The 26,227-nt window shown below is 44.2% G+C and overlaps 1 protein-coding gene across 1 annotated transcript in view; it reads right to left on the bottom strand.

The window, feature by feature from the left end:
* The window catches only part of LOC126251594 (uncharacterized), a 153,047-nt gene extending 137,801 nt beyond the window's left edge, over positions 1-15,246 (bottom strand). Inside the window, exon 1 of the mRNA XM_049952166.1 lies at positions 15,079-15,246. The gene's annotated coding sequence lies outside the window, so the exon portion shown is untranslated. The remainder of the gene's footprint in view (positions 1-15,078) is intronic.
* Between the last annotated feature and the right edge of the window lie 10,981 nt (positions 15,247-26,227).

The following is a 26,227-nucleotide window of genomic DNA, read 5'->3' as shown; positions in this document are numbered from 1 at the left end:
GTCGAAGAAAAAGTGTGGCTGCTATCAAAGTTAGAGCAGGCAGAGATTTATTGTGTGTTGAAAGAGGAGTGTATCGGTGTTTTAAATGAGCGGACGGAAGTGTCTAAAGGGCATTTCTGGGCAGATTTTAGCGATATCCTCCTTAAGAAGCAGCCACCGAACACATTTAGTTAGCGACAAAGGATTTTCGAAAGCTATTTCCGTTCAGGTCGCAGCGAAGCGCTAGTTTTAGAATGGGCTACGAGCAGACAGGAACTTCTCAATGATTTCATGACAGACAGTAGTACCGTTGGTGCTGAGAAGTGAGGTTTTAAGTAAATATCAATGTTGGTAGTTGATGGCAGCGGCTTTCAGTTTGCAACGGTACCTCGGGAACGGTGGATGCAGGAACGGTGGATGCACGGGTTTGTGATGCTTTATGGTTGGAATGGACACTGCACGTGTGCAGCTTGTTTTCAATAGTGGCTAGGCCTAATGGCATAAAAAAAATTATGGTAGTTTATAACTCTGTTATCCTTATATGTCTGTCGGTATAAGGAGGATTGTTTTTTATGGTTTCCTTGTTTGTAGCACTTGAAAACAATCACGCGATTGACAACTGGGCTGCGTAACTTCATTATTACGTGACTAGCACTTGTATGATGGCTTCACATCAGAGCTGAGAGTTGTCTACGCCGCAGATTGTCCAGTAGGGCAGAATTAGTTGATGTTTGTGTCTGTGTGGGCGCTGAGTGAATGTGACGGCTTATTGGACTGAAGAAGAGGAGGTGGCCTTGCTGACTGTGAGGCAGACTCCAGGAGGGGGCGGCAGCGCTAAAGGGCGGCGCCAGACGCGCGGGCACATTTCGCGGCTGACGTTTACGACGGCGGCAGAGGCTCGCGATAAAAGGAAGAGCCAGCCTGTCTCGTCGCAACCATCTGGAAGGCACTCTCCACTTCCAGCTGCGGTCAAGAGTCAGCAGCTGGGACTATCTAGTCTGCTGTCTGCAGCTGGGCTCCACGGGGAACAAATAGCTTTGCTGGCCATCCTTCTCCCGCTTTTCGAAAGCACCTTTGGTGATATCTGATGGGCGACTGATATGTCTCGCCACCGGTCCTGTTTCAACCACTCTCGTCATATTCGACAGCAAATCACGACTCTATAGTCTTAAACCTCGCAGTCACAGTGTCAAATCCCCAATAACGAGTCGCAACCTTAGTTCATTTTTATCATTTTATTGCAAATCTCATTAAATTTGGAAGTCGGTTATAAAGTCTGAAGAGGTACGGGGCACGACCACGGCAGATGTTGAGAGGCGGCAACGTTCGCAGAATCAGTCGTGCACACGCGTCACCTGTCGCCATAGGCGTTACCGTAGTGGCACATATTGGAATGAGATTCGGTGGTCCTCGTGGGATGATATGTCGGAGCTACAAAAGAGATAACGGAATATGTTTGCTGTCTGAGCGCCAGAATGGAATACTTATTAAAAAATATTAAATAAAAAGAGCAACAGCCATTTATATAGGCCAAACGATAAATTTCCTGTATTTATTATCCGTAAAATAAGTTTTATAAAGCAGTTGCTGGCGTGTTGTCGGGAAGGAAATAGCCAAAGATACCACACAGGTTGTCGAAAATCTAATACTGAATTTTAGCGCGCTAGGGAGTCAAGTCTTACTTGTGTTTGATCTGATACACATTACCTGTTCCTTGAAATGAACATGTGATGATAATCTGACTCTGAGTGCCGCTAAATTAGTCACTAGTTGAGAGAAAGTAAGAAAGAGAGAGAGAGAGAGAGAGAGAGAGAGAGAGAGAGAGAGAGAGAGAGAGAGAGGGGGGGGGGGCGGGGGGGGGGGGTAAGGAAGTTAATACAGGCTGGAATTATGACACAGTACAAGCGATTTTTGTTTAATAAATGTAACTGGAGTAATGACGGGTGTAGGCGAAGTAATAAGAGTTCTGCGCAAGTTTCAGTTCTGGAGGACAGTACATTTGCCCTCCTTGAGTAAATAGTTACTGGCATCCATTCGGTACATTACAACCCACGAATCATATAGTTAACCACATATTAAGAACGTAGTTTACAGTCAATAAGTGCTACATCTGCGTGGGGCTAGAAATTACAAACGTCGTGGTACACACATCGCTGTACCACAACCAACCCCGGCTGAGGGCTTATAACAAGTAAGTGGATTACCTAAACAGCCGCTCCAGAACAAGTGTGTCACCTAAACAGCTGGAGAGGAAGATCACGACCAACAATTAAAGTTACTCTTCAAACTCAACACTCACATTTGGCGAATAAAAGGTGCCAATGCCTACTACAATATCCTTCCCAAATAGCTTGCCAAATTTGGACCACGGGGTCTTCGGAGCTAACAGCAGTATACATCTAGAAGCTAGGATATTTGTGGACTATCCGTTCGCTGTGTAATATGGACGTTGGCTATTTTATTTGCTTTCAAATTTTATTTCCTGTTGCACTGCGTAATTTCCATATGAATATCCCAAAATTGACATTTACAGTGCTATATTTCGGAAATAGTGACCTCAAGATAAGCTGCAAACTATCAACCAGTTTGCCATATTAGAGGAAACTATTTGGCTTCCAAATAATGAATTAGACGCTGCTCAGACACTCATTGAAGATACCTTAAAGCTAAGGCGCCTGGGTGCATAAGCTGAATTTAAAAAAAATAAAAATAAACCTTATGTGCAACATGCAAAAGGCGTTTACCGACCGAGATAGCGCAGTGGTTAGTATACTGGACTCGCATTCGGGAGGACGACGATTCAATCCCTCGTCCTGCCATCCTAATTTATGTTTTCCGTGAGTTCCCTAAATCGCTTCAGTGAAGCGCTGGGATGGTTCCTTTGAAAGGGCACGGTCGACATCCTTCCCCATCCTTCCCCAGTCCGATGACCTCACTGTTTGGCCCCTCCCCCAAATCAGCCAACCAACAAAACCGAGATGCCCCTGTGACCTTTTTTTTTGCCTTTCAAATTTGTGGTGAGTTCGCCCAAAACATTTGAGTCTACTGTATCTCAGTTCCTCTTAGACTGACGTTTGTGGCAGTGTGCTGGTCTGAAAGAGTTTGTTGCAGTAAGTGATAGAGAACCTGATAAAGTCATTGGCAATATTTAAAAAACAATACACCCTGTCTCGTTACATGCTGAAGACGGGATGTCGACGAGTATAGCTTCAACGGCATATATAGTGTGTGAGTGTAGAGAGGGAATCTGAGAACGCGCGTCCGACTCTTGCTGACATGAACTTTCATCATGCCGAGATGACTTGGTAGAAGGTGGTGCCTGTTACCAAGGCCGCGTAAACAAGACGGCCCCGCCGGCAGATCAATACGCAGCCGTGACATTTCACTCACTCACAGGATCCGCTCCTGGCGCATATTATTACCGCAGTCACACCGACCCCGGCGGAAATTGATAGTGCCCTCATTTCCAAACCTGTATTTCTCTGCAGTACACCTGCTGCAGACGCAACCATAGTTTTCTATTGCACCACTGTTTATCTTTTTTGAACGACCACTGGTTTCGGATCATTTTTAAGTAACGTTAGAAGAAGAAACATGCAACACTTGAAGGACGCCGAATAGAGTCTCTTGGCTTTTGGGGTGACGACGGAGAAGTTGATCACTAAGTGACTGTATTTATATTTGTTCTGCATCTCACACTCAGCCCTAAATAACTACGCGCAGAACGTCACTATGTCGATGGAGGGAACGTGATATTGTGGGCGGGATAGTACTGTTTTTATGAGAACGATAAAAGTACTGATGAAACGCAGCGCATTTAGTGCCTCCATTAACTATTTATATACAGTTAAGTATCTAGTAAGTAAATACGCCAGGTACACAAAAGAAGTTATATCTAATATTCATTAAGTTAAGAAAATTGCATATAGTAATTTTCAGTGAGAAGCCTAGATGTTTAGTTGCCCGCAATGTTGATGTCGATAACCGAGAAGATTGACGTGGTACGATGAGACAACCTTCGAACACAGATTTACGTGTGTTTAACCAATGGTTCTATAGCACTAGCCATAAGTTGAAAAGAATAAAGAACGTTAAAATGTTTGTAAGACAGTTAACTAGAAGTTATCACTATATCTAAGCTAATGAAATCCGAAAATTATGGGAATTCAGGTCCGCCTATTATGCAAATAACTGTTGTTCATAAATATCCAAACATAAGGAGAACACAGTACCTCAACACAGATTTAAATGACCCAACAACGAGTTCTTTTAAGTATATAGGCTCGGCAATTGCTGCTGCTGTAAGTCTCAGCGCAGAAGTCTCTAACCGCCTGAGCACCACGTTCTGTGAGTGGGTACTCTGTGATTGGAAGGTTCCAGACAGGCTCAAGTCCAAAGTATACCGATCTGTTATGCGCCTAGTTGCACTGTTTGGTCATGATTTCCGGTCTTCGAGGTGGGACAATGACTTGCTGTCACTGAAAAAAGATGTTCAGACGGACATTTGGATAAACACGGCGCGATCATGTCACTAGTGATGAAGTTCGCAAGTTATGTGGAGCACTACCAACAGTAGATACGGTGGGAGTAAGCCGTCTACGATGGTACGAGCATGTTCTTAGAGAAGCCGCTACAATGACAAAGACTGATCTTAGTCTGTCAGTAAACGGTAAACAGTCAGTAGGACGAACCAGACAGCGATAGCTTGACACCCTGCACGAAGACCCATGACCTCGGGCCTGCATACGGTTCAAGGACAAGGTCGTATAAAACGGAGATAGGGAGCCAAAACAACGACAGTTTGCGAGACAAAAAAAGCTAAGAAAGAAGTAGAAGTAGATGATGTTTTAGCAGAAGAAGAAAAAGATGATGATGATGTTTTAGCATTTTTGTGTCATCGTAAGTGAGAACATTTGACAAGTTTGCGAAATAGGCTGACTTAAATTACAATAATTCAGTCTGCAAACATGGCTGCTGGTTGCTGTTGCTAGAGCTACAAAAAATAATAAAATTATTTTACAGTTCATTATTTATCAATATAAAGTAAAACTTCTTTAAAATCTATTCGGTACATTTGTCAGATGGAAAGGTACTATGAAATTGTCAATTTTTGTAACTAAAGCATAAAGATTACCATGAATCACAAACTCGAAGATATAATAATTAATGAAAATCGATAATGAAGATAGTGTAGAAGATTTCCTAAGGCGGTGTTGTAGTGTACGTCACACTTTTTTTTTTTTATTCGTCAGGCTGTTGACTCCCCTAGCCTCTATCCTTTTCTGTATTGTGCTAATCGTCTCATCCGCACTTGCCCCCTGCTGTCAGTACCCTCTACAGACTGGTACTTTCTAGTCACGGTCTGCGCTCTACTAATTCTCCCCTCTAACCTACTTGTGCTGTCCACTCCTTGCATCAGGGCTACGTCGCCAGCCAGCCTCAGCGCTAGCGTCTGACGCATATACACCATTATTGCTCTACCGAAATTCTGTTCCCAATTCCTTCATTACTTCTTCGCTGCCCAAGTTGGACAAGGTTAGATGGATGCCACCTTATACCATTCTTAAAGCGTACTTGTCTTTCCTTATCTGGCAGTTTCACCACCACCACATAATTTGGCGATTTTATAAATTGTTCATCTGCTTCTTCTTAGCGTCATTGTCCAAGGCTTTGTCTCGATTCACATGTGCAACGAAGGTATCTTGGTTTTTCTTCAATCTGACTTCCATTGCTAAGTACAGTTTCAGGAACATCCCTACGTGAAACCAAACTGATGGTACAGTTTCAGGAACATCCATACGTGAAACGAAACTGATGCATCTTTCATTTTACATTCTGCGAATGCTTCTCTCAAAATCTGACGGTAAGTCGCGCTCTTAATACATTGTAGACACCGACTCAAATAATCTTTTTGGCACATGTTCAATAATCTTACGGTCTATCACTGGCTGCAACTAATTTGCTTGAACTCTCAACAGAGCGCACGCGAGGCTCAAACTGTACCCAATGCTCAACAGGGAAAGCACACTGAATAGGAGGGTGTCGAGGTCCATAAACATGACATTGATTAGACCTCTGATGACGTACGCAGCTCCCGTCTGGGGATATGGAGCTCCTACACGACTGCGCCGCCTGCAGATCATACAGAACAAAGTGCTACGAATCATTAGCAACGCTCCACGCTACACGCCAACCGTGGATCTTCACAATGAATACCGCCTTGAAACCCTCAAGGAAGTATTCAAAAAACACGCCACACAACTATACAGGAACTCGAGACACTCGAACAATCCTTTCATCCTTACTCTGGAAAACTATGATCACAACCATATGAGGAAGCATAAGCGGCCAAAGACACTGCTAGCTAAGGCATAGCCACCTATGGCAAGATAACACACACCAACAAGCGACAAACGTCGGCAAGTCCCAGCATATCAGAAACGCTAACTGGAAATACCAGCTGCTACTAAAGCCGACAAACAGGCTACAACAGGGAAACCGACAAGCTCGCCCACTGACGTACAAACAAATCACCAACATCACCCTACACTGTGCATCTGATATGTGACCTATCGGACGCAAAACGATGATGAACCTAACTGTTACAGGTTTGCTGACGCTGACTGACACGCATGATACCCACGACCAACCAAGCCTACCTTAGCATGACCTGGCGCAGGTAGCTAGACATCCGCTACTGCTCTTACCACCCGACCTAACTATCGCAGAGGTCTTTTTCCCTTTCTCTTGCCTTGGCACTTTTTTTCTTCTGCCTTTCAAACCGCTATCCTTCGTTCGACTTTCAACCCAATCTATCTCCAGATGAGCGCGTATTAATGGTTAACCTTAACCAGACGTACGCAAACATCGCAGTACCCACATCCTGCGACACCTCACTTTAGTGAAAACTAACCCTTATGCAGAGATGGCAGTAGACCTATTGAGTTGGCCATCGTGCCGGTGTGGGCGTGGAGGGTCTCCACCTCTTTTTTTAAAAAATCTGAATGTTTCGGCTAGTGTGAAACTATAACCGCATAAGTGGATCAACTCTTTCTTCAACATCAATATCCTCTTCCAGCTCACGTGTAACACTTCAGAACAGTAGTCTCTACGGTTCAGGCATTCGGTGTACTGCTGCCATCAGTTTGCCTTTTCTCTCGAAGTTAATAGGTCTTCATACGCATCTAGTAGGTTAGTTAGCACATTTTCTCTTTTTATACACAATCTTTCTCATTACCTTCACATGTTTCTCACGTCCATTCTGATTTACCTAGTTTGCACTTGGTCGCCTTCCCACCGCATTCTTGACATTCTTAAAAGTTATTATTCCATTTTCCTCGTCATCTATGGCTTCCTCGCCAGTGCTTTCACTATACTTCCCTGCCGTGACTTATTTACTTCTTTATGTTTACCGCTCTCATCCTACTGATCAATCATCGACGCATTTACTAACGTCATTGGTCATTGCCTCAGATAACTTTCACTTCGTTTCGTTCGGTCATAAGTTTTCAGTTTCCCATTTCACCGTATTCTCAATTTTTTCCATCCCTGACGTCCATCGCTTTACGTTATAGCCCATGTACACATACTTGCGTACGCTGATTTATAGATCTTTCTCTAATCAGGATGTAAACCAGCTGATATTTCCGTGACTACAAGTCTTTTCCAATTACGCCTTGTACTCTCGTGATTTCGAAAATAATATTAATAATAAAAAAAGAGAGACTTGGTAGCTTTTGCCAAGTAGAGCAGGTACAATTTGTCGTCACAATAATTCTACATGTCTTTTGTACACCGGCTCGAGTAGATGGTACGAGATGTTAACGCGCGGGTCAAATAATTTTCGTGGAGTAGGAAAAAAGAAACTCGCGGTCAATGTGACTGCGATTGACAACATTTGGGGCCAGGTGAGTCCACTATCATTTATCAACGACATCCTTCGTATTCTCATCCACCTTGTCCTACTCCTCCTCTTCCTCAGACTGATTTGGCGCTACGAAGAGGAAAAAGTCCTACTGGAAAAATACTATGTCAACAATGTCACAAATGTTGCCCAAACATTTCACAACCCAAGGATGCTCAGATAAATTTTTCGACAGTACATGCCCATCACTTCATATGTTGTCTATTAAGATGACTTTTTTACGTTTTTAATAGACAACATATGAAGTGATGGGCATGTACTGTCATCAAAAGCGTCTGTGGTGAAATCAAATAACTATCTGCATTAGTTCCTGCATAGTACCTAAAGCAGTTACCTCGAACACTGAAAGTGTTCTCGAATACATCTTCTAGTGGGGCAAGTCATGCTGAAGGCAAGAGTAGCCACGACCGAAGAAGGTGCCATGTCCGCGTACCCCATGCCGAGAAGCAGGAGCACTCGTTGCGGCAGTGAGTCAGCCTGCAAAAACGTCCAGGTCCTCCGTTCCTTTCCTGTACTGTGTTGTAGCTGTGCGTGGGTCCCACAGTGCGACTAAAAGGGAAAAGCTAACCAGTTCCAGCCGGACCTGTACATGGGCAGGTACAGTCGGAGTAGGTCCACGTTTCTCTAGCAAAAGCCGTCGTTAAAGTCCGGCGCTAGCTGCCAGGCTGGTTCTTTATGGCGCTCACCGCCTCTCCTATGTCCAGGCGGCTGGACAGAACCGAGAAACTGCGAACAGGAAGTCTGAGCGAGCGGCTTGCACGTTTTATTATCTGTCTCGTCAAAATACCTGGACGATGGAGAGTAAGGCTGAACATCTGCATCACTATACTTCACACTCACAAGCCATTGTACACTGAGGTGACAAAGTCATGGGGTACCTCTTAATGTCGTGTCGGACCTCCTTTTGCCCGGCGTAGTACAGCAGTTCGACGTGGCAAGGATTCAATACGTTGCTAGCAAGTCCCCTGCAGAAATATTGAGCCATGCTGCCTCCATAGCCGCCCATAATTGGAGAAGTGTCGCCATTGTAGGATGTTATGTACGAAATGACCTCTCGATTATGTCCCATAAATGTTCGAAGGGACTCACTTTGGGCGATCTGGGCGGCCAAATCATTCGTTCGAACTGTCCAGAATATTCTTGAATCCAAACGCGAAAAATTGTGGCCCGGTCACACGATATCATTGTTTCAGAACAGAAAAGTCCATAAACGGCCGCAAATGGTCTCAGAGTAGCTGGCATAACCATTTCCAGTCAATTATCAGTTCGATTGGACCAGAGGACCCAGTCCATTCCATGTAAACACGGCCGACATCATTATGAAGTTACGACCAGCTTGCACAATGGCTTGTTGACAACTTGGGTCCCTGTGGGGTCTACGCCAGACTCGAACCCTACCATCAGGTGTTACCAACTGAAATCTGGAGTCATCTGACCACACTACAGTTTTTCAGTCGTCTAGAGTCCCTCCGGTAAGGTCGCGAGCCTATCAGAGGCGCTGCAGGCATTGTGCTGCTAGCAAACGCGCTGGCATCGGTCTGCTGCCATAGCCCATTAACGCCAAATTTTGCCGCACTGTCACATTGATTCCGGTGGTTCTTTCTCGCAGTTTTGCTTGTCTGTTAGCACTGACAACTCTACGCAGACGCCGCTGCCTTCAGTTGTTAAGTGAAGGCCGTCGGCCACTGCGTTGTCCGTGGCGAGAGGTAATGCCTGAAATTTGGTATTCTCGGCACAGTCTTGACACTGTGGATCTTGCAATACTGAATTCCCTAAACGAATTCCGAAATGGAATGCCCTCGTGCCTAGATCCAAGTACCATTCCGCGTTCAAACGCTGTTAATCCCCGTCGTGCGGCCATAATCACATCGGAAACGTTTTCACGAGGATCACCTGAGTACAAGTGACAGCTCCGTCAATGCACTGCTGCATTATTCCGTGTGTGAGTGATACTACCGCCATCTGTACATATGCATATCGCTATCCTATGACGTTTGTAACCTCGGTATATTCTACAATTGGTAACACTACCATTTTATACGTGATTCCCTTCCAACAAATCTGTCTTCCATATGCTCCCCTAATACTGATTTTACGTGACCAACCCATTTCATATCGCTTCTTCCAAGTACTTCATATGATAATCGGATTTTTATGTTTTTATATTTATCGGAAGTAAAGTTCGGAACTCAAATACAAATTTTTTCCCCAAATCAGGGCAGTGCAATCTCAAATTTGACTCTGAAGGTTTTACAGCTACCCCAATACCCTAGAGGATTTCGTTTTTTTCTTTCTGGACCTTGTGACTCTGTGGTAGAATGCGCACCTGCCATGTGGGCCGTTGGGGTCCAATTCTCATCTGTGCAAAATGCTTAAACAAAGGTGCACGTTACATGAGCATTTCCATGATGCGTAAAACACAAGATGAAAAAAATTGAAATATTTGTTTAAAAATCTGTTGTAAAACATCGGCGATTAAGAAATCATATTTGCATTGAAAACTAGATTTTTGTGTACGACTTATAACAAGAAGTAAAAAGATGTGAATTTTTTATATAATGACAATTAGATGTGTTAATTACAATATATTAGAGAAATTTTATATTTTAAATAACGATAGTATTCGAACTGAAGGAAAAAAATTGACAAGAGAATGACCGAAACGAGACTCGAACCGGTGATCCAGTGACTACCAGTCAGGAATGCCACTGATTTTTTTCCATCTTTATGTATTTTACGCTTCACGAAAACTCTCTTAAAAGTTTCAACTTTGTTTAAAAACTTGCGTTAGTAAGGCATTCTACCACAGAATCACGTTGCCTGTTGGAAAACACGCCTTCCTTCGGGGAATTAAAGACTCTCGAAAAACTTGAAAGTCAGTTTTCTCGAGAATTTTAGAGAGCTACATGGAGCCGCTTTGGCTAATTGATATTTCAGTTCTAAAAAATTACAAAAATTCAGCAGTCATATGGTCTCCTTCTTAGTGTTACTCCTAAGTGCTCATAAGATGTTCACCACTGAACTTGTAATGACACACTATCCAGTTGTCTCTTTGTAATACGCATTACCTTCTATTTACGCACATTAAGGCCCGGTTCTCACTGAGGCGATACGACAAGCCGGACGACACACTTCAACAAAGGTTGTGACACCCGTGTTGCCACAAGAGCGATACGGCAAGCAACAAAATACAGCAGGCGGCAATAGCATCGCGTGTCGCTGCCAGCCTCGTCACGGACAACTTCCCAATAAGTTACATTTTTACTCGAGAATGCAAAGGAGTGTGGCTCTCTTTCCAGCACTAAAAAAAGTTTCGGTCTGTGAACTATGTTTGGTAGGCAGCATTTTTTGACCTAAAATGCACAAAATATTAACTGGTCAGCGAGTACATTTTTTACTGCAAACTTTTCCAAATATCTACCGTGTGCTATGATATCAGACTGTAACACGTAAAAATAGAACTTTTTTAACGAAGTTTCCTCAGGTGGGTATCCCAATGGTTTCTATTTTTTTTAACGGAAAGTTAAAAGTTTTAGTGAGAAACTAACTACAGAGACGGATGTAGCATTGCTTAGTCTACACAAAATAATTTCTTTTTGAGGCATGTCAGACGACTTCAAATTTCCCTCCCCGGGCATCGTACGGTACTTTTGGGTGCGGCAACCAGTACTCCATATTGCTTCGGGTGATACGACAGAGAATCATATCCGTGCTGTATCACTGTCGTCCCTACGTGTACCCGTTAAGTCGCTTCAACTTTGTTTCTGCACGCTCCACCAATGCCGGTTGGTTCTGCGTCACTTCGCGAGTCGCATAGCGCATCGCATCCTGCAATTACAACGACTATACCTCCCTGAGGAGAACAGGAACTTAAGTGAACAATGTGCTAGTGCTGCTGAAGTGTCGTGTGGCTAGGGCCTCCCGTCGGGTAGACCGTTTGCCAGGTGCAAGTCTTTTGAGTTGACGCCACTTCGGCGACTTGCGTGTCGATGGGGATGATATAATGACGATGAAGACAACAGAACACCCAGTCGCTGGGCGGAGAAAATCTCCGACCCAGCCGGGAATCGAACCCGGGCCCCTTTGCACAGCAATCGGCCACGCTAACCACTTTTTTCTGATGTCATTTTGTCCGTAATTGTTCGTTGGATATGTTCGGGGCGGACGTCCCATGACACCCGTTAAAATTGATCGTTGATCCGTTCACTCAGTTTTTTTTTATTACAGAGGGCAGCTGACCATCTGACCGAACACGATGAGCCACCGTTCCAGTTACCACTCAGCTATAGGGGTGGACGCTAGCGCTGCTGATCCCATGTGACAAGCCGTTACTGTTTACTGAGAACACGGAGATCCTCTACGCCTCCACAGGTCTCTCTCGATGGAACTTTTATTTCTGTAGGGCATTCATCACGTACTGACTTCTGTTAGACAAATAGTCATCGTGTCAATACACATATGCGTAGATACGCCATGTAGTCGTGTCTTAGTTACTAGTCAATAACGTGTTATAGGATCGAGCTTCTTCCGGAAATCTAAAAACAGGGACTCTGCGTGTGTTACTTGCTTCTACAGTTAGCAATATTATGTGCATTGGAAGAAGGAGAAAAAAAAACACGCTATTTTTCACTCGCTTTGTTCTTCTTGAACCCTTACTGTTAGTTTGAGGGAAGTTCGTTTTCTCCATAGAGGTCGTAACGTTTGAGCTTAGAAACAGAACGATCGCTGCCATTTCGACTGTAATTCTCTGCAAACGATCTTTCACCCTTTGTGTAAATAGGAGTGACTTGCATCACGATACCACTAAGCCGCAGCTCCATAGCCACGATGTGACTATTGCACTTGGAACTGCTTTAGCCGTAAGGCAAACATGGCACAGCGTGCGACAGAATGTCAATCCTACGGGCCAGGGTTCTATTCCCGGCTGGGTCGGAGAGTTCCTCCGAACAGGGACTGGGTGTTATGTTGTCCTAATCACTGTCATTTCATCCCCATCGTCGCGCAAGTCGCCGAAGTGGCGTCAAATCGAAAGACTTGAACCCGGCGAAAGGTCTACCCGACGGGAGACCCTAGTCACACGACATTTACATATTTACCATGATTTTCACGTATTAAAGGCATCTATAGTCAGGAGTAAACTAAACTGTCCGGCGGACGAACAGAAAGAGGTTTCGCTACATAGCAGGTAAAGCTAACAAGTTGACCATCGGTCACAACCATCCCCAATTCCAGTCACACTTAGAAGAAAATCTCAAACTACTGTACGTCGAAATTTTAAGAAAAAATTACGTGTCAGTGTTTTGCGTACCTGACCTGCAGGTCACAATTCGAATCAGTCGACTCGTACAAACTCATGCTAAGTACCCTCTGTCATGCACTTCACAGCTATTTTCAGAATACGTACGTACGAATGTGTGACTCACTTGCTCTTGTGAAGATTCTGTTTCTGTCACTCACGCTCCACTAGTCTCCTCAAGTTGCTCTCCAAGGGCTTCAACAGGGTGACGGCAGTAATTTTCTAACCTCCCTGACCTGGAAAAGCCACAGGAGGTACTGAGCCGGACCCGATGTCCCTGTGTCAGATCCGACTATGCTAAACAAGCGATTGCACAGGCGGAAAATGACGGACGCAATGTCAGGCCTGACATGCGACTGCAGAGGCGGAAATTACGGACGAAATGTTAGGCCCTGAAGGGGCAGACTTCGACTCTGCTTAGAAAATTTTGACATCTATGATGCTGTGAGGAGGTGATGGACAGGAAAAAAAATACTCGGAGAGACTGAATCCCCACAAAACGTATCAGTAAATCCTCGTTTGCTGTTGAATAATAATGGATACTGGGAGAAGAAGTTAGCGCTAAAGCACGCCGCTTTCTTCTTACTTTAATATAATATTACAGAACGATAACCCAATTGTCTTTTAGCATCTTTGTGACCGAATTTCGGTTCTCTGTTTAACGTTCACGCGTCGGTGAAAGAAAAAAGTATTTGACGGAACCATAACATGTGCATGTATAATGTAGGGAACAAAATACAACTCTGAATACAATATTGTAAATCAACAATAGAAATCGCATGACTCGAACGTTTGATACCAATAACATCAATAAGAGAAAGCTTTCCTGCTGTTCTGCAAAATTTTTATTTGACCGGGAACCGACTTTCGGCTTCTTTCGGCGTCGTCAGGTGGCAACAGTTTTGGCCGGTTCGTGACCAACTGAACCATGTTTTGTATAACACTAGGAAAACACTTCTAGGCCGCGCGGTTAGAGGTGCCATATCACGGATTGCGCGGCCCCTCCCAACCGGAGGTTCGAGTCTCCCTCTCGGGCGCGCGCGCGCGCGTGTGTGTGTGTGTGTGTGTGTGTGTGTGTGTGTGTGTGTGTGTTTTCTTAGCAAAAGTTAGGTAAAGTTAGTTTAGGTACCATGTAGGTCTAGGGACCGATGATCTCAGCAGTTTGGTCCCTTAGGAACTCACACACACACACACACACACACACACACACACACACACACACATTTGAACATTTTAATGGTAATATTGAGGCACAATAACATCTAAAATGACGTGCAAAGTACATCAGTATTCGATGTGGTCACCAGGATTCCCTAAAACAAATATTCACGCACTCTAAAGATGAACAACTTTATTGGCATTCACTTGCCAACTGGCGCCATTCGATGTGGCTGACGAATTAATGGGACTATTTTCCTAGGCCCCTGGGAAATAGAGAGTCTTTGTTCACTTGCTATAATTTACGCATTTCACATGACACACCATTTTTTTAAAGCTTGGTGCAAGAGTATCCATAAATGTATGAAACGTTAACGAAGTCGTTAGTAAACAAAACACACAGTGTAGTGATGATAAATTCGCTTCGTTAGACGTTTTGAAGTTCAATAAAATAAGACACATATAAAAGGGATAACCTGCTCCGTTTGCGGATAGCATTTAAGGAGGTGTAATTTCCGCGACTGTTAGTGGGATACTGACCTGATAAGTGGTTCATAATACTCTGAACAGCAATCTGCACAAATTATGCCCCTCGAAGCTCCTCTTTCGTTTCAAGAATCATGAAATATTAGTTCAGCCCGTAATTATGAACTCTGTTTAGAGAAAGCGTACACTGTTATTTATTAACAAAGGACAAAATAAAAAACAAGCCTTTACTCACCGTATGTTAGCTAAAGTCTTCAATGTTGGCGCATCAGCAAAAGGACAAAATAAATCTGATTGCTCTGCAATGTCCAACAGCAAACAGTATGCCACAGTCAAAGTTTTGACTAGTAATTATTTCTTAGGTCACTCTCTTATAATTGCAACCTTCAGCGATATTCACAAACAGAACTAATGCACTGAAACGCACGCGCTGAGGGTAAATGTACACCGGTGTTTAAATGCTGAGACACGGTTCCTCCCACCACAGTTCTTTTCGACCTTTTCCCCCTCCAGCACTACCTGGCCATCACTCTCCCCCACCCTGCACCTCCTCCCCCCCCCCTCTCTCTCTCTCTCTCTCTCTCTCTCACACACACACACACACACACACACACACACACACACACACACCTTTCCTCCCAGCGTTTCACAGTCGGCTATCACTTGTTGCTGAGGTATGACTTGATCAATTTACCGTCCAATTGTTTATCCTCATTTTATTTTCACGGGGGTCTCTGATACCAGAATAAACTGAATTGAATATCAGTAAGGCCACACTTAAACGTTAGCTGCAGTCCTCAATTTGACGCTTAGTTATGGAGGTCCAATGAGTTTTTCTTTACAATATTTGGTTTTCGGTAGGTTCTCCTAGTTTGTCAGGGCTATCCCGGAACTCTAAATCTCTTCCCAGGTTCTTGAATCGGCTGAAAGGAATCAATAGCAATACAATAACACGTCCAGCGTAGTTGTGAGACTGGAACTCGAGACCTTCGCCTTTCGCAATCAAGTGCTCTGCCAACTGAGCTACCCCAGCACGATTGACGAACCGTCCTCACAGCTTTAATTCCGTCAGTATGTCGTCTCCAACCTTCCGAACTTCACGGAAGAAGACGAGGTACTGGTGGAAGTAAAGCTGCTTGGACGGGTCGTGAGTCGTGCTTGGGTAGCTCAGTCGGTGGAGCACTTGCCCTCGAATGGCAAAGGCCCCGAGTCCGAATATCGGTCTGACACATATTTTTAATCTGCCACGAAGTTTCATATCAGCGCACACTCCGCTGCCGAGTGAAAATTTCATTCTGGAAACAGAGATAATGATAAAAAATACGAGCCCAGTCGGCAAACAGCCCTCCTTTCTCCAATAAATTTCCTTAAAGCGATCGTTTTCTTGAACTACAATGTAGTAAAAACAACGTCGTCGTTGCCCTTTCATTTTCGAACTTTGCTGACGGTGTTTCCAAAGATTATTATTTTATGAAGGCCATTCTGTTAATTGCTATGAAACAACTTGATAGATACAATTTTTATGAAGTGTCGAAGAACAGTTCGTAGGTAGAAGTATATATGTCACATTTGCGAGCTACGAAATTTATAATACACTGCTGGCCACCGTAAATGCAACACCAAGAAAGACAAGAGGTAGCACAACAAAATTTATTTTGTAGATAACACGTTGACCAAGTATCAAATGATTACGTTTACAGACGTCTGTGACATGTGGTTCCTGCCAGAATCAGTAGCCAGAGTAGCCGCCATTGTTGGAGATCACCGCTGCCACACGTCTCGGCATTGAGTCAAAGAGACGTTGGATGTGTTCCTGGGGTACAGCAGCCCAAGCAGCTTCCACACGTTGCCAAAGATCATCTGGTGTGGCAGCTGGGGTCACTCGTTGAGCAACCATGGACCACATGTTTTCTATCGGCGAAAGATCCGGAGAGCGAGCCGGCCAGGGAAGCAATTCAATCTGGTTATTGACGAAGAACCTTTGGACAATGCGTGCCACGTGTGATCGCGCATTATCCTGTTGAAATATGGCTGTGGCCGAGCCCTGAAGGTAAGGAAGGACAACTGGCTCCAGCACCTCGGATATGTAGCGCCGGCTATTTAAAGTACCGGCAATGCGTACTAGAGGCGTGCGAGAGTAATATCCAATACCGCCCCATACCATAATACCCGGTGCAAGACCAGGGTGGCGGTGCATAATGCAGCTGTCCAGCATCCTCTCTCCACGGTGTCTCCACACTCGAATCCGACCATCGTGGTGCTGCAGACAGAAGCGTGCCTCGTCAGTAAAGACAACGTCATTCCATTCTGCCGTCCACATCCGTCTGTCATCACACCATTGGCGACGAAGACGTCTGTGGTTCTGCGTCAATGGTAGACGAAGCAATGGACGTCTTGTGGACAGACCACTCTGCTGTAAACGGCGTCGAATGGTACGCGCAGACACTGGATGATGCGTTACAGACGCAATTTGCTGTGCTATGGTTCGGGATGTCACTGAGCGATCCGTCACTGCCATATGCACAATTTGCCTATCAGCACGTGCAGTGGTGCACTGAGGTGAATGCAATCGACCACGTCGGTCCGTCGTACCCTCCTGCATCCAACGCTCACATGTCCGCATTACAGTTGTTTGGTTTCGTCCAACACGACTAGTGATTTCTCAGTATGATAATCCACAATCTGGGTAAGCCACTATCCTTCCTCTGTCGAACTCGGATACTTGATCAAACGATGTTCGCTGTTGTCTACGAGGCATAACTGATCGTCTTGTGAAACAACCACAAGGTAAACACACGTGCCGAACGTACACTCGTCGAAATCGCCAAGCCTTAAATGGCGCTTAGAGGTGGCGCCACAGGCGCGCGTGATGTGCGTCTGCGCTGAAATTCTAATCAGTTGCATATCTCGTCGCTGCAAACCCATGGTGTAAATTTCACTTGATTCGGATGCTTCCTTCAGGGTGTTGCATTTACGGTGGCCAGCAGTGTAGTACAGTGCGAAAAAAAGCGTTAACACAACATACTAAAAACTGATATTCGTCAACAGTATCTGGAAGCTGAAGGTCCCATCAGTCATTAAATCTGAAGGCTGACGCTGGTGGAGGGGAGGGAGAGAGGTTCAAATGTCTCTGAGCACTATGGGACTTAACATCTGTGGTCATCAGTCCCCTAGAACTTAGAACTACTTAAACCTAACTAACCTAAGGACATCAAACACATCCATGCCCGAGGCAGGATTCGAACCTGCGACCGTAGCGGTCACGCGGTTCCAGACTGAAGCGCCCAGAACCGCACAGCCACACGGCCGGCGAGGGAGAGGGAGAGATATGAGGAAGGGAGTTGGGGGGGGGGGGGGGGGGCAGAGAGCTAATCGGATGTAAGTGTTGGACTTGCAGCAGCTTCGAGGTCGCTGTCTCCTAGGTTTGGCCGTCGCCCTCTCCTGTAGGTGAGTCAGTCTCTATGCAAATATCGTATTTACTTGAGGCGACGGGGGCGCTGTGCCAATTATGCAGCCGCGCAAGACAACGGCAGCCTCTTTGCTTCAAGAGCTCGCTGGAAAGCCAACACTGACACCGCCTCCACAACGTCCTACGCTTGGTGCGCCAGGGCCCGTCTGTCGAAGACCTAACCTTAAATGTTAGCCCTGCTTGCGGGACACGCTGGTGAAAAGTGAACGTTGCGGCCATACACACACAAAACATTCTACATCCTCGGACCTGCAATGCTTCCTACTCTATCGCATACTTGCTAAAATTTACTGCAACACTGTGAAAAAATCACTGGGAGAAACTAAAAACTGTGCTACAATCCATATCTGCTAAGGCCCTCCAGAGAAAAAAAAAAAAATTGGGGTGTCACGCACGCTCGTGCTGACAAGGCATCAGTCAGCTAATCGGCTGGAGAACGGCAAATACAGAAGGTCCCCCGACTGAAATCCCATCGAGAACGTGTGGGAGGAGACTAATTGGGAGACGCGTCGGGGAGACTTATTGCAAGACGCCCACGCCCACATGCACCAACGACCATACAGCGGCTGCCAACTCCACTGTTGGAGGAATGGAACGCCCCACCACAAGAGGTCTCACCAAATTTGTGGCCAGCGTGGGGGCAGGTTGCAGAGCATGCACTGCCGTCCTTGGTGATCACCAGACACCCTATTAAGAGCCGTGTCACGTCTTTTGCAACGTACAGGGGCACATCAGAAATCGTGATAACTTCAATGTAATTATTGTCTTTGTAGAAAACTGCCTTTTCTGTTCGTGTCATTACGTATTTCTCTGAATTCCCTTCTGAAGTACTCTGCAGCAGTTCTGGTACAGGTTTCATAGAGCTACGTTACTCGGCCATGACACATCATGCGAAAGCTACCTTCGTGCTTAACTTTTGCACACCAGTGTACTTGTGCGTAACACCCAGCCGAGGCATAAGCCAAAGTATGCACAAGCTGCAGAGTGGAAGAACGGCAGTAAGAAAGAAGGGTAATGAAATAATCGTATAGCATTAGTGATCTGGAGTCCCAGTCTCGGGTAGTTCTGCCTACGGCAAGTGTTGTTTCACAGCACTTAGACGACCTGCGTGTCGATGATGATGATAATGAGAGGAAATGATCATCATAATCCCAAAGGCCCAGTCTCCGTAGTGAGAAAATCCTCGACCCAGCCGGGAATCGAATCCCGTACCCCAGGACGTACAGGCATCATCACTAAACACTAGATCGCAAGCTGGCGACAGGAAACAAGAGGAGCTCCGTATTTCTAATAAATGTAAAACGACTTCACGATCATCGGACTTTCGTTTTTCTATGCAGTTCGTGGATGTGAAGTAGGAGAGAGAGAATTTATGTCCGCTACCGTTAGACGTCAAGAGCAAACTTGGCAGCCGCCATGTTTGTGGCAGTGCGTGGGCCTCGGCGCAAGGCTACGTTCCGAAAGAGGGCTGAGAGGCGGCGACGCAGGGCCGTGGGGCGGCGGCGAGGGGCGCGTGGGCGGCGAGTGGGCCCTGCCCCAAACTGCAGACGCCAGCTGCCACTGGCTGCCTGCCTGCTGACTCACGGGCCTGCAGGCTCTGGCAAGGACGGCGCGGCTCTCGCAAGGCCGTCTGCGACGCTCTGCTCTGGTCGTTAACCTCGATATGCTGCTCACTTATGGAAACATCTCTCTCTGCCTAGCTCAAGATAACGACGTGCCTCCCGCATAAGGCCTGCATCTGTCAACACAACGTAGAGACATATTCTTCACCGGTTTCCCCTCTACAATTTCACAAGCAGCTGACACCACACCGGATAAACGTAGAACGTGGAAACATGACTCAAATTCTGGAACGCACCCTAGAATGTGCGACTTAAATTCGATAATCGAAATTTAGAATTTTGCTTGCTCACACTTAGTTACTTATGGCAAGATTACGGCCTTCTGACCCATCCTTATATCCAGCTTCATACGCTTAAAAATTTAACATTAATGTGTAGTACAAGAGTGTACATAATAATAGTAACAACAACAACAATAATAATAATAATAACAAAAACTGAAAACATTCCAAAAGAGTGAAAAATAGCATTAATCCACCCGATACGTAAAAAGGGAGACAAGCAAAATGTCAACAGTTACAGAGGCGTGTCACTTCTGTCAATGGCATACAAAATTTAATCAAAAATTCTCCTGGGCGAAATGATAGAAACTTTAGGCAAGAGAATATCAAGGTGGTTTTCGAAAGGGAAGTTCCTGCACAGAACAATTTTTTGACTTAAAGTCAATAATTCGCCACAGAATGTTAACCAGAAAACCTATAATAGTAAAATCAATCATTCGCCACAGAATGTTAACCAGAAAACCTATAATAGTATCATTTATTCATTTCAAGAACGCATTAGATTCGGTAGACAGAGAAACGACGGATAAAATCATTAGGGAATTTCCTGTTAAAAGCAAGATTGGCGAACATTAGTCATGAAATTCTAACAAACGCGATATCTAAAGTTAAATTTAGGGGTGAAGTATCTCAGCCATTTGAAATAAAAACTGGTGTTACACAAGGGGATGGTTTATTTATCACCTATCACTTTTACTGTTCAACTACGTTCTAGAAAAAAGAATCTGAACTCTCATGCTAAAAAATCGCCAAATTGAATCAATAATTTTAGGAAGCCAAACAAATTAAGGTAAACTGTCTGGCTTTTGCTGACGAATTTGCAAAGCTTTCAGAAAAATCGAACAGACGCATTTATGCAAATAAATCTGTTGGACGCAACAGCAGATAGAACTGGTCTCAAAATTAGAGACAAAAAAAAGTCATAAAAAAATGTAAAAACTGCACCAAAGTGCATTGATATAGTAACACATAAAATAGAGTGAGTAAGTAAATTTAAATATTTCGAAGAAACTATACAACAGAATGGACAAAAAAAATTATAGTAGATGTAAGAGTTAACAAAATGGACAAACCACATGTTTCAACAAAGAAAATTTCCCACAAGAAATGCGTCTCTAGAAAAACAAAACTGAAAGTCTGTACCACAGTGGTACAACCAGAATGTTTATACGGATTTGAATGCCTAACGATGTACTTTGAGATGGCTAGAATAGGTGTACTTGACAGATGGATTATTAGAAAAATAATGGGCGCAATACAAACTAAAGATGGCTGGAAAATAAGAAGTAATGAGGAGATGTACAAAATACAGAAAAAACATCAGAAGTAATGGCTAAAAGAAGATTAATCTTTTTTGCACACCTCTTCCGAACGAAACAAATATTACTGATTCAAGAATGAGATTTTCACTCTGCAGCGGAGTGTGAGCTGATATGAAACTTCCTGGCGGATTAGAACTGTGTGCCCGGACCGAGACTCGAACTCGGGACCTTTGCCTTTCGCGGGCACGTGCTCTACCATCTGAGCTAGCCAAGCACGACTCACGAGTTCACGCGCTTGCTCAAATTCTGTCACCTGTAAATTTTCTAAGAGTAGAAACGGCGCGCTTGCGCTGCCACTCAGAAAACTTAAATCCGTCTACCGGCCAACAGACTCCCCACGTCCGACTCTCTCCTGTCTCCACCAACTACTGACCACAAGGGGACTCCGAGGCCTACCACGCTAGTTATTTATCACGACTTGGTACAGAATTCTCTTTAAAATGACCCTCAACAATTACACAGATTTCATTACCATACAAAATATCAGCACAAGCATCACTGATTCCTCTCCAACCTTCCGTACCATTCCGACACGAAGATTATAGCAGATATCAGTACAACATAGCGGTGCGCTCAGGCACTGTTTTAAAATGAATAAAACAATAAAAAACAGGATTCGGAAAAACAATTTGACCAAAAGTATAGGGCAGAAAAACAGCACCAAATGAAGGAATTTGAGCACAGGAACCACGGATCGCAGTTGAATATTTACGACGCTATGTCAGTCTGAAAACTGAGATCAGTTTGAATATTTGTGACGACATACTTATGTTAATTAAGTTTTGGCAAATCTGAGTACAAGAACATATTCATTTTTCATTTACTTTGACCTTCTTAGGACATACTGAAACATGGATATGTGATTGCTTTCATTTCTAAAGAAATGCTGTAAGGTTAAGTCGGCAAAGTACGATACACGTCTATATGGTGCTTTAAGTTTCTATTGTTATCATCGTGACGACTGATTATTCCAAACATTTCGTTTACCTTTACATTTTCTGTGAGTAACAATTGTGAGTAAAGACGTCCATATGTCAGATTTCAATTACATTCCTGTATCCACGAAGATATGCAGCTGCGACCTGTAATTCCTATACACAGATTTACTTATTTGTGCTGCATTTCTGCACTACACTTTTGGTCAAATTGTTTTTTTGCACCCTGCATATATTCATGCAAATGATACACAATATCAATAACGTACACAAACTTCTACTTTCTCGTGATGGAGCAGTCCATAGGTAGCACACACTAGATTTGAATTATGACCGATTAACGCAATGGCGTTACATAATGGCGTCTTTCAATCTGTCAACATAAATACTAATAATAAAACTGCAAAGTCTGTATATTGAAAAATTTGCCAAAACTGATTATGGGTGATGTAGGGAGTGTTACAGAATACAATAAAACTTTTTTCTTTCAACATTCTTATCTCCACAACTGCTTGACGAATCTTCATGGGTTTTTCACTTCAACGTAACTTGGGGCAATATAGGGCTTTATTTCATCAAAATCGGATCACGTAAAAAAGGATGTATCTTAAAGAAGGCTCATTTATATTTCGCTTCTTGGCTAAGAAAATCGAATTTATTTTGTTCGTGATTTGGGTGCCTTCTTATTAAATTTTGGGTTTCGTTTATGAATAAAAATGACTAGAAAATAGTTGAGTCTTTCTCAATGCATTAGAACAGCTAAAAGACTGAGGTCTATGTGGTCTCAACCATCCAGTGAAGATCGCGATCTTAGAGCGTGTCCTCTCCTGTATCCGGAGGGGGCTTTTTCTCCCCCCCCCCCCCCTCTCTCTCTCTCTCTCTCTCTCTCTCTCTCTCTCTCTCTCTCTCTCTCTCTCTCTAGGCGTGCCTGCAGCAGACGCTGATCGCCTGTGCACTGGGGTCAGCTCAGCGTACCATAGAAGGATATATTCACACACACTACGAAGAAAAAAATAGTAACTGTTATCCATACACATCATGTAAAGTCATGTCTTCTCAGTAAAACTATGCTGTTAAGAGTTCATACCATTATCCATGATACTTTCAGAAATATAAAAGTTTACTTAGAAGGCATTATAATTTTTCTTACAATACGAAACATAGTTAGTGCTTATAATTTACAATATGTGATCAAAAGTATCCGGACACATCCAAAAACATACGATTTTTCATATTAGGTTCATTGTGCTGCCATTTACTGCCAGGTACTATATATAGGCGACCCCAGTAGTCATTAGACATCGTGAGAAAGCAGAATGGGACGCTCCACGGAACTAACGGACTTCGAACGTGGTCAGGTCATAGGGTGTCACTTGTGTGTCATACGTCTGTACGCGAGATTTCCACACTCCTAAACATCCCTAGGTCCACTGTTTCCGATGTGATAGTGAAGTGGAACCGTAAAGCGACATGTACAGCACGAAAGCGAACAGGCCGACCTCATTTGTTGACTAACAGAGACCGCCGAAGGTTGAAGAGGGTCGTGATATGTAATAGGCAGACATCTATCCAAACCATCACACAGGAATTCCAAACTGTATCAGGATCCACTGCAAGTACTATGACAATTAGGTGGGACGTGAAACTTCGATTTCATGGTCGAGCGGCTGCTAAAAAGCAACACATCACGACGGTAAATGCCAAACGACGCCTCGCTTGGTGTAAGGAGCGTAAACGTTGGACGATTGAACAGTGGAAAAACCTTCTGTGGAGTAATGAATCACAGTAGACAATGTGGCGATCCGATGGCAGGGTGTGGGTATGGCGAATGCCCGGTGAACGTCATCTGCCAGCGTGTGTAGTGCCAACAGTAAAATTTGGAGGCGGTGGTGTTATGGTGTGGTTGCGTTTTTCATGGAGGGGGCTTGCACCCCTTGTTGTTTTGCGTGGCACTATCACAGCACAGGCCTACATTGATGTTTTAAGCACTTTCTTGCTTCCCACTGTTGAAGAGCAATTCGGGAATTGCAATTGCATCTTTCAACACGATCAAGCACCTGTTCATAATGCACAGCCTTTGGCGGAGTGGTTACACGATAATAACATCCCTGTAATGGACTGGTCTACACAGATTCCTGACCTGAATCCTATGGAACACCTTTGGGATGTTTTGGAACGCCGACTTCGTGCCAGGCTTCACCGACCGACATCGATACTTCAGTTTAGCAGTACGGGAAGAATGGGCTGTCATTCCCTAAGAAACCTTCCAGCACCTGATTGAACGTATGCCCGCGAGAGTGGAAGCTGTCATCAAGGCTAAGGGTTGGCCAACACCACATTGAATTCCAGCATTACCGCTGTAGGGCGCCACGAACTTTTAAGTCATTTTCCGCCACGTGTCCAGATACTTTTGATCACATAGTGTATCTACTTGTAATTTCATCTCAAGCTAGGGTTAAAATATCAGCTTACAAAAATTGCTTATCTAGGATTTCATTTGAGTTTGGGCTACATTAACTTGCGGAGGTAAAAGATGTTATTTCAAAATAATTATTTAATTAAGTTTTTTGAAAGAGTGAAGAAATGTACTGAGGGCATGCGTAAGATAAGGAGCCGCTCTACACAAAGTTGGAATAAGTTGTAGAAATTTTATCAGTTCTCTCAGCTATTTTACTGTAAAAGTGAAGCGACTTGAAGTTTGTGATCATTTGTCGAAATTTTGGATTTTTCGTGTTGAGTAGTTTGAAAGTTATTTGCCTGTGAAATTTCCGGTCCGTTACAAACAACGGGTGGCGTATTACGTACATTCCGTAGCTGAGGGTCAGCGTGGCTTAATGCGACGCGAGGCGCCAGGATTCTATTCCGGGCCGAGTCGGAGATTTTCTCCGCTCGGGAGCTGGTTGTTGTGTTGTCCACATTATCATTTCAACATCATCGACACACAAGTCGCCAAGTCGCGTCATATAAAAAGACTTATACCAGTAGTAGTAACTCGCGAATTGCTATGCGTCAATAATTGTTTAGATCGTGGAATATGTTCATGTTGAATGTATAATTCTAGTTGCTCTGCGCGAGTAAAATTGGAGCAAAACAGTATGAAAGTGAGCTTGTATTCAAAAATGGTTCAAATGGCTCTGAGCACTATGGGACTCAACTGCTGAGGTCATTAGTCCCCTAGAACTTAGAACTAGTTAAACCTAACTAACCTAAGGACATCACAAACATCCATGCCCGAGGCAGGATTCGAACCTGCGACCGTAGCGGTCTTGCGGTTCCAGACTGCAGCGCCTTTAACCGCACGGCCACTTCGGCCGGCGAGCTTGTATTGATAATAGTTTCCGGTACTACTAGTGGATAGCAATTTGTTTCGTCTGGGGGGGTAATAAATATTGACTGAACTTTTTTATGTAATTAAACATAGTTCCGAACGCTAGGTTTTTTTCTTACGAACTTTCAGACTCTGTCACCGAGCTGAGCTGTGCAGCCTCTGTTTTGTGGGTATTAGTAGGTGTTTTTGAACGCTGCTTTTCATCGACTGAAAGAGCATTTATTCTTACAGAGTGAAGGGGATGGGCCTCAAGAAGCCTATCGAGGTGGGTGAAGTGAATTTTCTATAGTGAAATTAAAAAATACACCTTCCTGGCCGAACTTTTATATGAAATAGCTCTGGAAGAGTAGGAGAAATGAATCCGCGTCGCCCCAAGATGTTTGCACTTACCCTCACTTTGCAGAAAAGATGCAGTGAAATCTCCACG

The sequence above is a fragment of the Schistocerca nitens genome, chromosome 1 (assembly GCF_023898315.1).
Source record: "Schistocerca nitens isolate TAMUIC-IGC-003100 chromosome 1, iqSchNite1.1, whole genome shotgun sequence".
Classification (NCBI taxonomy): domain Eukaryota; kingdom Metazoa; phylum Arthropoda; class Insecta; order Orthoptera; family Acrididae; genus Schistocerca; species Schistocerca nitens.
Note: the sequence above shows the minus strand (reverse complement) of the source record. Positions and strands in the feature narration are given on the sequence as shown.